General features: G+C 39.4%; 1 non-coding gene and 1 pseudogene across 1 annotated transcript; both read right to left on the bottom strand.

Moving 5' to 3' along the window:
• Positions 1-572: 572 nt before the first annotated feature.
• TRNAV-AAC lies at positions 573-646 on the bottom strand. Its single transcript has one exon. It is a non-coding gene; the product is annotated as a tRNA-Val (tRNA).
• An 8,382-nt stretch (positions 647-9,028) lies between these two features.
• LOC121055241 lies at positions 9,029-9,158 on the bottom strand (annotated as a pseudogene).
• Positions 9,159-11,333: the final 2,175 nt, after the last annotated feature.

Consider the following 11,333-nt stretch of genomic DNA (forward strand, 5'->3'; position numbering starts at 1 on the left):
GACCATATAGTCATGCTTATATCAATCTATTAATATATATATTATTTATATAATAGTATCTATATAAATCTAGATAATAGATAATACTATAAAGTATATATTATAAATCTAACAAAAATCCAACGCAAGAACATAAACAAAATAGCGGCCATGGACAAAGTGCCAAAGTGATGCTCAACTAATAGCTGAAACAGCCAAGAAAAAGCTACTCTCTCCATTCTATATTATAAATATTATAAGACCTTGTAGTCATGCTTATATTAATCTATTAATATATACATATTATTTATATAATAGCATCTATATAAATCTAGATAATAGATAATACTATAAAAATTATAAATCTAACAAAAATCCAACGCAAGAACATAACCAAAATAGCGGCCATGGACAAAGTGCCAAAGTGATGCTCAACTAGTAGCTGAAACAGCCAACGCCAAGAAACATATTTGAATCATCGCAAATAATAAAGCATATTTGCATCAAAGATACATTTTTTTCAGACAGCAAATGGGAGGAAACAAATTTGAATCCTTGCTCAAAAAGATATGTTCTAAAAAAAGTTGAAAACTTGGCTTCGCCCGGGTTCGAACCGGAGACCTTCAGTGTGTTAGACTGACGTGATAACCAACTACACCACGAAACCATGGTGTTTGCTTTCACATACTTATCTTATTAAACGAAAACAGTTATCAAGCTACACAACAGGATAAACCTTGTTGTTATTATTTTTATCTTTTACATGAAAACACTATACAAACTTAGCAATAACAGCAATAGTCCTGGAGAAATAAAACCTTTGGGACCGGCCAGAATACTCTAACAATAGCTTTTTTATTTGAGTTCCTGAGATTAACAATAGAACATGTGCACACACTCAGGACATACTGTTGTTATGCAGCAGGCAGCAGTAACTATATATTCTACGGATTTCTGGAAATCAAATAATACACAGATGTTCCAACAATAATTCTAGAAACAATAGCTTCTGATCATATATTCATATGTACTACTGGAACGTAATTCTTCTCCTTAGAAACAGCATTCCTCCAGCAGGCAAGAGCAGCAAAGAGCAGCCAAACTGCAAACGGCACAGGGGGGAAAAAGATCAGCAAATTATGAATCGGGGCCTAATATCATGAAGGTACCAACAAGACAACAACCTCATAACAGTGTGATCCAAGTTATGAATAGTTATATTTTACAATATTCTTATTAGTTTTCAAAAAGAAAACAAATACTCCCTCTATTTTATAATTAAGATGTTTGACTTTTTTGCTTGTAATATTTGATCATTTGTCTTATTTAAAAAAATTATAGAAATATCATTTATTTGGCTTGTGATTTACTTTATTATCAAAACAACTTTAAGCATGACTTGTTATTTTTGACATTTGTACTAAATTTTTGAATAAAACGAATGATCAAACGTCGTAAAAAAAGTCAAACATCTTACATTATGAAACGGAGGTAATATGTTGTAAGCGTATTTCAGAACCTTAAAGTCTTGTCTGTGCAACAAACCACTTGAAGCGGCTTCATTTTTCCAGTAAGCTGTTAATCTATTTGCACAGACTCCTCTTATTAGGTTTCGGCGCTAGTGCAGTACAAGAGTGTGTGTATTCACAACTAGAACGATTAATCAGATCCATAATTTATTACTCTCAAGCTCTCCATGTCAACATATACTGAAACTATTGGCGATAACTTAGCTGAATGGTCGCCTACAATTACAGGATACGTGGCTACTTTCTTTCTGAGATTTTAGGGCCTCTTGGGTTCGAAGGATTTTCAGAGGAAAAATAGAGAAATTAAACTGTTTCCTCTAAAATTTCTGTAATCCGAAGAAACCTTTATATTTCTAAAAAATTGAATCTTTTCAGCTAAGAATATCTTGCATCATGGAGAATCCATGACATTTTGGTTTATGCGGAAGCTTTAAGATGTTCTACATTATATCACTTCCAGTACATATGTGGAAGCTCTTGTTATGGACAGTATAAGTTGAGTTTACTATGTATATTACAAGATTTTGCAGTGGAGTATAACACATGGCAAAACCGTTATTGGGAATACGATCCTCTGCTCTGCCTAGCATACACAATTAAAGCTTACTTCAGAGTTAAGACCAAATCAAACGTTGTCTGCTTCACTCATCAGAAATTCTCTATCCAGTTCATGAAAATTTGAACAGTATCAGTAACCTTCCTACTTCATTATATTTTGGGACACTCTTCTAAGTCTTCTTCCATTAATGAAACTAGGATTCAGGAATAACACCCTCCTAACTCCAAAAGGGCCTCTATTATAAGCAATGATCATCTAGAATAAACCACTCTAAAAAGACCTCTACTACCTTAAGCAATGAATCGTCTAGAATGAACAGGCAAAATCATTTCATAATCTGGTTGCAAGCATACAAGATTTTTTTAAAAAAAATTACTAACTGCCCCTAAATCCTCATAGAAAGCAGACAATTCAATTTAGTACAAACACCCAAAATCATCTTTTTACCATCCTTGTAGGAATCCAGCTCCAGAACCCTCATCACTGAAATTGGGAGGAAAACGATGCCGTGACCCAGGCTCGTCTGTGTGTTAATATATGATAGAAAGAGCCTCTACCGTGGCATATACATCGGTGCTGTTACAACAAAAAATGAGATAATACAAAGCTGTGATTATCTGCTCTTTCGGATAGCAACACCGGATAAATACAGATAACAACTTAATTTATTTAACATACCCCCTTAATCACAACCTTTTAAGATTGAGATTGTTTCTAAATAATAACAACTTCTGAACTGACAACGGTTTAGTGAATCCATCAGCCACTTGATCTTATGTGCCAATAAATCTTATGTCTAGCCACTTGCTAGCAACTTGTTCTCTGACAAAATGATAATCAATTTCGATATGTTTGGTTCTGGCGTAAAACACTGAATTTGCTCTCATATAAGTTGCTCCAATATTATCACATCAGAGACGTGCAGTCTTTGGGTACGGAAAACCAATTTCATCAAGTAATTTTCTGACCCACATTACTTCTGCTGTAGTATTTGCTATAGCCTTATATTCAACCTCAGTGCTAGATCGTGATACAGTGGGTTGTTTCCTAGCACTCCAAGAAATTAAATTTAATCCTAGAAATACTGCAAAACTACTAGTAGATCTTCTATCATCTACACATCCTGCACAATCTGCATCAGAAAATACACTCAAAATATTCGATGTAGACTTCTGAACTTTGCAAGCTATAGTTTAATGTACCTTTCAAGTATCTTAGGATTCTTTTATCTGTACTCCAGTGTGAGGTAGTAGGACTTTGGAGAAACTAACATACCTTATTTACTGGATAAGATATATCTGGTCTTGTAAGAGTCAGATATTTAAATGCTCCCACAATACATCTGTATTGCATTGAATCACTAGGACTCAAAATATCTTCTGTTTCTACTGACAAAGTCTCAACAATGGATAGTGGAGTACTTACAGATTTACACTGACTTATATTAACCCTTTCCAATATTTCGGTAGCATACCTTGTTTGGGAGAGAAGCAAACCTTCACTGTTTCTTCTGACTTCTATTCCCAAAAAGTAGTGCACATCACCTAGATCTTTTAGAGCGAACTCTTTCTCCAAGTCTGTGAGTAAGGTTGTAGTTGCCTGTGGAGATGAACTAGCTACGATGATATCATCGACATATACTAATACAAGCAGTTTATGTCTTTCCTTGTCATATATAAACAATGATGTGTCAGCTTTAGATGGTCTAAAACCAAGTTGCAACAATTTTTGACTTAACCTGCAGTACCATGCTCTAGGTGCCTGTTTTAAACCATATAATACCTTGTCCAACTTGCATATATACTATGGATGTGTTTTATCTTCATAACCTGGTGGTTGTCTCATATATAACTTCTTCATCTAGATAACCATGAAGGAAGGCACTATGAACATCTAGTTGTAGTAAACTCCACCCACATGATATAGCAATAGATAAAACTAGTCCGATAGTAGCTATTTTAATAACCGGGCTAAAAGTATCCTCGTAATCAATTCCATATCGTTGCTTAAACCCCTTGGCTACCAGTCTAGCTTTATATCTATCTATACTACCGTCAGCCTTTCTTTTAACCTTATAAACTCATTTACAGTCTATCACATTTTTGGTCAAGTTTTATTGTGCATAAGTGCTGTAAATTCTTTATCCATAATAGATTTCCAGTCTGTATGATGCAAAGCTTTAGATAAATTTAAGGGTTAATTGTATTCATGCCATTATAATTTTTATGGTTTTAAAATATGCCATTACAATTTATCTATTTATAGATATGCCATTACAATCTAACATGTATCCTAGATGTGCCATTAATTACCTATTTAACGCCTGAGAATTTTTTGTAAGACCAAACTACCCACTTCTTCTTCCTCCGTCCCCTTCTCCCGGCCGTCGAGGACAACCCAGTGCAAGCACCTGCCTCCCTGACACAACCAGCTAGGTCACCCCCCCCCCCCCCCCCCCCCCCCCCCGGTGAGGGTTTGTAGCTCAGAGACGATGTGAGCCTCGGCTGTCGCGGCCTCCGCGGTGACCTTGTGGAGATAACCGAAGCGGGTCGCATTGAGGTGCCGGAGGTTGAGCCCGGAGACGATTCCAGAAGCTGTCTCAACCTCCTCGTCGCCGAGTGTCTCCCTGTGCGGGTGCTTCGATGGCCCCGGTGCCGACAAGCCCCACCTGCCACACCTCCGCCGCCATGGAGCGGGCAAACCCCGGCGCGGCGGCGCCTCCTTCACCACCGGCGGCACGTGGCAGTCCAGCTCCTGGACAACTCACCAACCTGTAGCACAACACATCAAAAAAGTTCGTCACTTCTTTTCAACTAACCAACAAAATTGGCGTCCAAATTTAGTTCATTCAAACAGCTATCAAACCATTTTAATCAAGCGGTTTAGCCCCATTTTGAGAGTGAACGCGCACCATGTATAAAAAGATTGATTTGTTTTTTAATGATAAAACTTGATCAAGCAGTAGATAAGATGAACCAATTGAGAGTAAATTCAATAGTAATTTGTAGTACTAGTTTAATCTCAAGTGATTAGTTTGCACTACTACCTTAAAACCATCGATTTTAATTCCGTCCTCTCAAACAGCGACAAAACTATTTCAATCACAAACTAATTTTAATCCCATTTAATCATAGAAGAGAATGGCACTTTTTTCTCTATCTGAAGCGGCCTCCTACTATGGCCTTGATGGTGTCCTCGATGTGGTCGATGCGAGGGCAAAACGGCCCGGTGCCCTGCTTCGCATAGGTGTACGCCGCCGCCGCTAGCACCAGCGCTTGCGCCGCCGCTTGCTGCACGAACTCGAGGTACCTCAGCCTCTCCTCCTCTACCGCCGCCGCATCCGACTCCGGTGTCCTCTCCACCGTCACCTCCTCCTGCTCAAACCAACCAAACCAATCACCAGATTTATCACCACACTCTAGGACAAAACAAAACAACTCAACAACAACACCCAAAAATCGGGAGCAGCTGCCCGCACTCGGTCATTATCAGCGACGGAGAGAAGGGGACGAAGGAAAAAGAAGAGGGTAGTTTGGTCTTAAAAAAATTCTCAGGCATTGAATAGAAAAGTAATGGCACGTATGCAATATATGTTAAATTATAATGGCACAACAATAAATAGATGATTTGTAATAGTATATTTCAAAAGCGTAAAAATTAAAAGGCTCACCCGCTTTAGTCAAGCACCTGTACCATCCGTATATCTCTTTGGTTGCTGAATACTACCTTGTTGTACTACCTTGGACTGATCGTCATTACATGCTGGTACAGTGTCATCATTGCTACTATAATGCTGTAGCACCTGAAGCATACACGTCTACTGCCGTAGAGCTGCTGCTATTGGTCACGAACAGTTTGAACAGTTTGATTTAGAGGTCGGAACGTTTTTTCCACACGAAAAAACAAATTTTAGATTCTGTCTTCAAAACTATGAGACGAATCTTTTGAGTCTAATTAATTCGTCATTAGCATATGTTAGTTACTGTAGCATTTATAGCTAATCATGTCCTAATTAGACTCAAAAGATTCGTCTTACTTATAACTATGTTTTAATGTTCATATATATTTAATATTTTATTTAAATATCTAAAGACTCAATGTGATTTTTTTAGAAAAGTTTGAGAACTAAGGCCTTGTTTAGTTAAAAAAATTTTAAAAAACATCACATCAAATTTTTGGACACCTAAATAAAACATTAAACATAGATGAACAAAAAACTAATTGTACAGTTATGGAAGAAATCTTGAGACAAATCTTTTGAGCCTAATTAGTCCATAATTAGCTATAAGTGCTAATGATGGATTAAGGTTGCGTTTAGATAGCAAAGCAAAAAAAATTTTCTACTCACATTCGAATGTTTGACCGGATGTCGGAAGGGGTTTTTGGACACGAATAAAAAAACGAATTTCACAACTCGCCTATAGAATGCGAGAGAATCTTTTGAGCCTAATTAATCCGTCATTAGCGCATGTGAGTTACTGTAGCACTTATGGCTAATACTAGCCTAATTAGGCTCAAAAAATTCGTTTTACTATTTCTCACATAACTGTGCAATTAGTTTTCCGTTTCTTCTATGTTTAATGCTCTATTTAAATGTCCAAAGATTTGATGTGATGTTTTGGGGGGAAATTTTTGGAAACTAAACAGGACCTAATTAGGCTCAAAAGATTCGTCTCGCGGTTTCTAAGCTAGCCACGAAATTCATTTTTTCATTCGTGTCCGAAAACCACTTCCGATATCCGATCAAACGTTCAATGTGATGTTTTTTTCAAAAAATTTTGGCACCTAAATACCAGCTGAACCTTACCTCAGGCCCGGGAGGCGATGGCGTGGGCGACTGGGCTGCTGCAGACTCCTCCGTGTGCCCGCCAGCATAGGCAGGCTCGGGAGCAGGGCCTCCAGGATCGGCGCCGACAGCAGCACGCTGAGGTTGACCGGGCGCAGCAGGAGGGCGGTCGGCCTGGAGTTGCGCGCTGGAGGACGACGGCATAAAATACCGAGCCAGCGTCACCTCGGCCCCATTTTGCACCGAAATTTCGTCATTTGCGCCAGGGGGTGCAGTTCTGACCTGAAACAGACTCAACAGGAATATTAGCAGCAACAGGAGAATTAGGTGGTGTCTGTGAAAAGACTTATTTTTATTTTTAGTTTATTATCCCATAAAATATTTGTATGTTTATTATAAATAGTAAACGTGTATTATTAATGAAACATATCTATAATCTTGAACTAATTCGCGAGACAAACCTATTGAGCCTAATTAATCTATGATTAGCCTATGTGATGCTACAATAAACATGCTCTAATTATGGATTAATTAGACTTAAAAAATTCATCTCGTGAATTACCACTCATTTATAAAATTAGTTTTTTTATTAGTCTATGTTTAATACTTCAAATTAGTGTCTAAACATCCGATGTGACATGGGACTAAAAACTTTAGCCCCATTTAAACAACCCTAACCAGCGGTTGATCAGACTCCGATTCGCTTCAAGATATAAATGCGATGGAAGAAGATTAATTTCTGCCCGAAGGCCAGCACCAGCGTTGGGTGTAGAATATTAGCGTCTCAATTCTTTCTTTCAACAAATTAGCATTGTTCATAGAGTTTTTTGCCCACGTACTCACCAATAAAATGGATCCGCTGAAAGAAAACATCTTCACATTATTGACATGGCCTATCTCTCCTTGCACACGCATCCATGCCTCTCAAATTTTGCGACGACGCATGGATGGGTGTGCAAGGAGAGATAGGCCCATGTCAACAATGTGACGATGTTTTCTTTCAGCGGATCCATTTTGTTGGTGAGTATGTGGATAAGAAACTCGATGAACAATGCCAATTTGCTGAAAGAAAGAATTGAGGCGCTGATACTCGCCACCCCAATCGGTTTGCATGGCTTTGATTTTTGTATCAAATTGTAGCTCAACAAGTGTTTGAAAATCCTTGATTTTTTTAAAAACTTTAGATTTACGACGTAGTAAATAGATCAAAGTAAACTTACTGTAATCATCAATAAAACTAACATAATAAATTTTATTTCCCACTGAGGTAGGGGCCGCCCCAAACATCTTAATAAATAAGTTCTAGAGGCATAGTACTAATACTAGACGATAAAGAATAAGGTAATTGATGACTTTTACCTTGTTGGCAAGCATCACAAATAGAAACAGATTCCTGATTGGATTCTCTAGTTACAGGGAGATTATTTTGCTGAACAATACGATCTACTATAGCAAAAGCACGGTGACCAAATCGACCATGCCACCGAGTGAGAGATGGTGGTGTGCTGGCACCACCGTAGACTTGTTTATTGAGATTGAAACACAACTGGGGCCGGCAATGGGTAGAGACCACGTCTACATCTTCTATGCAGAAGGACTTTCTTCGTTTCCAGATCCTTAAGCAAAAAGAAATTTGGGTAAATTTCCATGAAAGCATAATTATCCTTGGTTAGATAATAGGCTGAAATAAGATTTTTCTGGGTGCTTGGCACATGGACTATATTTCGAAGGTCTATATTACGAACAGGAGTGCGAATCGAAGTATGACCAACATGGTTTATCTCCATACCTGTGCCGCTGGCTGTATGCACTTGATCACCACCAGAATATTTGTCCTTCACAGTAAGCTTCTCAAGCTCACCAGTAATGTGGTCGGTGGCGCCCGTGTCAACATACCAATTGGGGTCAACATCATATGACACAGTAGCAGCAGTCGCCGTCTTCTTTTCTTCTCTAGTAAAAGAAGTGTCAAATCGCTTCCAGCACTTGATGACCAAGTTTGCCACACAACTGGCACGTAGGTTTGGGCTTGCCGTCATTGCGCCCTTGATTGAACCCGCCTCGGCAGCGGTTGGTGTTACCACCATGCCCGCGGTCGCCACACCCTCCTCGTGACGCCGAGGTTGCCGACGAATGTCCTGCCCCTTGAAGCAAGGCAAGACGTGCCGCGTACCCTGTCAACTGCGAGTGCAGTTCTCCGACAGAGATCGGTTCCACCCGTGCAGCAACAGATGAAATAATTGGGTTGTAATCGAAGCCTAGTCCCGCAAGAATATACGAGACCAGATCTTCTTCTTCCAACGGTTTGCCTGTGGAAGCCATCTCATCAGCCAAAGATTTAATCTTACCGATGTATTCTGCAACGCTGAGATTCTCTTTCTGCATCGTCGCCAAGGTCATGCGCGTGCTAATCACACGCGCACGCGACTGAGAGGCATACATCTCCTCAATTGCCTCCCACACCTGAGAGGCCTTGGTGAGTGTCGCTGTTTGCACCAGGACCTCACGTCAAACCGAAGTCAAAAGGTAGCTGAGCACTTGCTGCTCCTGAGCAACCCATTGCATGTAGGCTGGGCTGAGAATCTGCTCAGTGACCTTGCCATCCTTGTCAACAAGGTTGGTCATCTTTTCTGGCTTCTTATTTGTCCAAGGAATCCAGCCATCTGTGCTCCTGGCAAAGTCGCCAAGACCTGAGCTTTCCACAGCACATGATTAGTTTTATTGAGTTTTTTATTTACCGTCTGTCCTTGAAGGGGAGATGACAGCGAAGTTGATGAGGAAGCCATGGCTGGCTGCACATTGGATCGGTGGATTGCAGGGAGAGCTCCGATACCATGAAAGTTGGGAGGAAGACGATGCCGTGACCTAGGCTAGTCTGCGTGTTAATATATGGTAGAAAGAGCCTCTACCGTGGCATGTACATCGGTGATGTTACAATAGAAAATGAGATAATACAAAGCTATGATTACCTACTCTTCCGGATAGCAACACCGGATAAATACAGGATAACAACTTAATTTATTTAACAATCACCACAGTGGTGATGGCAGTGGTCATAAGGTGACGATGGCGGTGGCGGGTAGTAAGGTTGCTGGCCATGATTGAAGCAGCCCTGGTATCCTGGTGGAGGCTGGTGAGGTGGTGGGTAAGGTCCCTGTGGTGGAGCCGATGGTGGAGGGTACACACGAAGGATATGGATAGCCCTAGGGAGGGTACACAGCACCAAATGGACGTGGGTATGGATATGGTCGAGATTGAGAATACCCTGCAATTTCACAAGAAATACATTAGATCAGGCATCAATTTGATATTTTTATATGGATTCACACCTCTGCACATTGCAAATCAGAGAAATTTCCCCCTAAATTTTATGAACTCGGATGAACTGCTGGATATGGTAGAAGACATCTTCCTAAAACCTTAGGCAAAGGAGCTTATCAAGACAAGAACACAAGAACGAACTAAAAGATTCCTGGAGTAAACTAATCTAATTTCTAGGGCCATCAAACTAATCGATTCTCTTCTCCAAGAACAGAACGTAAACGGAAGTTAGTTTTCAATCTTGAGAGAAAAAGTTTAGATCTTGGGAATAAGGAACAATACTAGATTGCTAAAAAGTACTCCACTCCAGTAGCAAGGATTGGGAGAATCTCGAGAAGAAGAGATTATTCAGATCTTGCCTGGTGGAGGAGGGTAGGGTTCGTCGGGAGGAACTCCCTGGTAACTCATTGCTTGCTCGATTGCTTCTCTTTGCCTACTGCTGCTGCTGATCTCTTCCTCCTTTGATTCAGATATTTGCGCTGTTCATGGACCGACTTTGATCCAAAATTTAATCCATGCTGTTTATAGAGGTAAGGAGTATTTAGATGTTCCTTGGTAATAAAAAAAGAAGTTCAACATAAGTCTTTTATTAATTATTATCATATAAAAAAATAAAAGAAAAGGAGCAGTTTAGACGCAGCAATTATGATTTCGAAACACCAAAAAAATAATCACACAATTTTGATTTTTTTTTTACTGAATCAGCTATCCTTCCTCTAGCGATTTTCCTTTTTGGAATTTTTTTTAGAAGTTCCCTTCTCCAAGTTCAAACGAGTAACATTATTAATTATATGACAACAAAATAAACATCTCGGTAATTACATCAACCACTGCATTAGCGAATTTAGTAGGCTGCCTAAATCATCTCGGAGTCTCTACCCCCTCACGGGCTGGAAGCCCATTGTCACAGTTTTTAGGCCCATTGAGAAGAGATGTACAGGCCCATCAGTTCATTCTAAGCTTCTCTCCCTCTCAAAGGATCAGAGTATAAATCAATTCAAATTAAAATTCCAAATGCAGCTCAAATTTACATGCAGACAACATCAGAGCTAATTCACTTTTAGCTGGAATTTTTAGCCCATTTTTTCATTTATCTTATTATAAGCGAAACTGCTTATTAGCAATTAAAAATAATGTGTAGGTAAAGTTTTTTTTAATA

Source organism: Oryza brachyantha, chromosome 8 (genome assembly GCF_000231095.2).
Source record: "Oryza brachyantha chromosome 8, ObraRS2, whole genome shotgun sequence".
NCBI classification, from domain to species: Eukaryota; Viridiplantae; Streptophyta; class Magnoliopsida; order Poales; family Poaceae; genus Oryza; species Oryza brachyantha.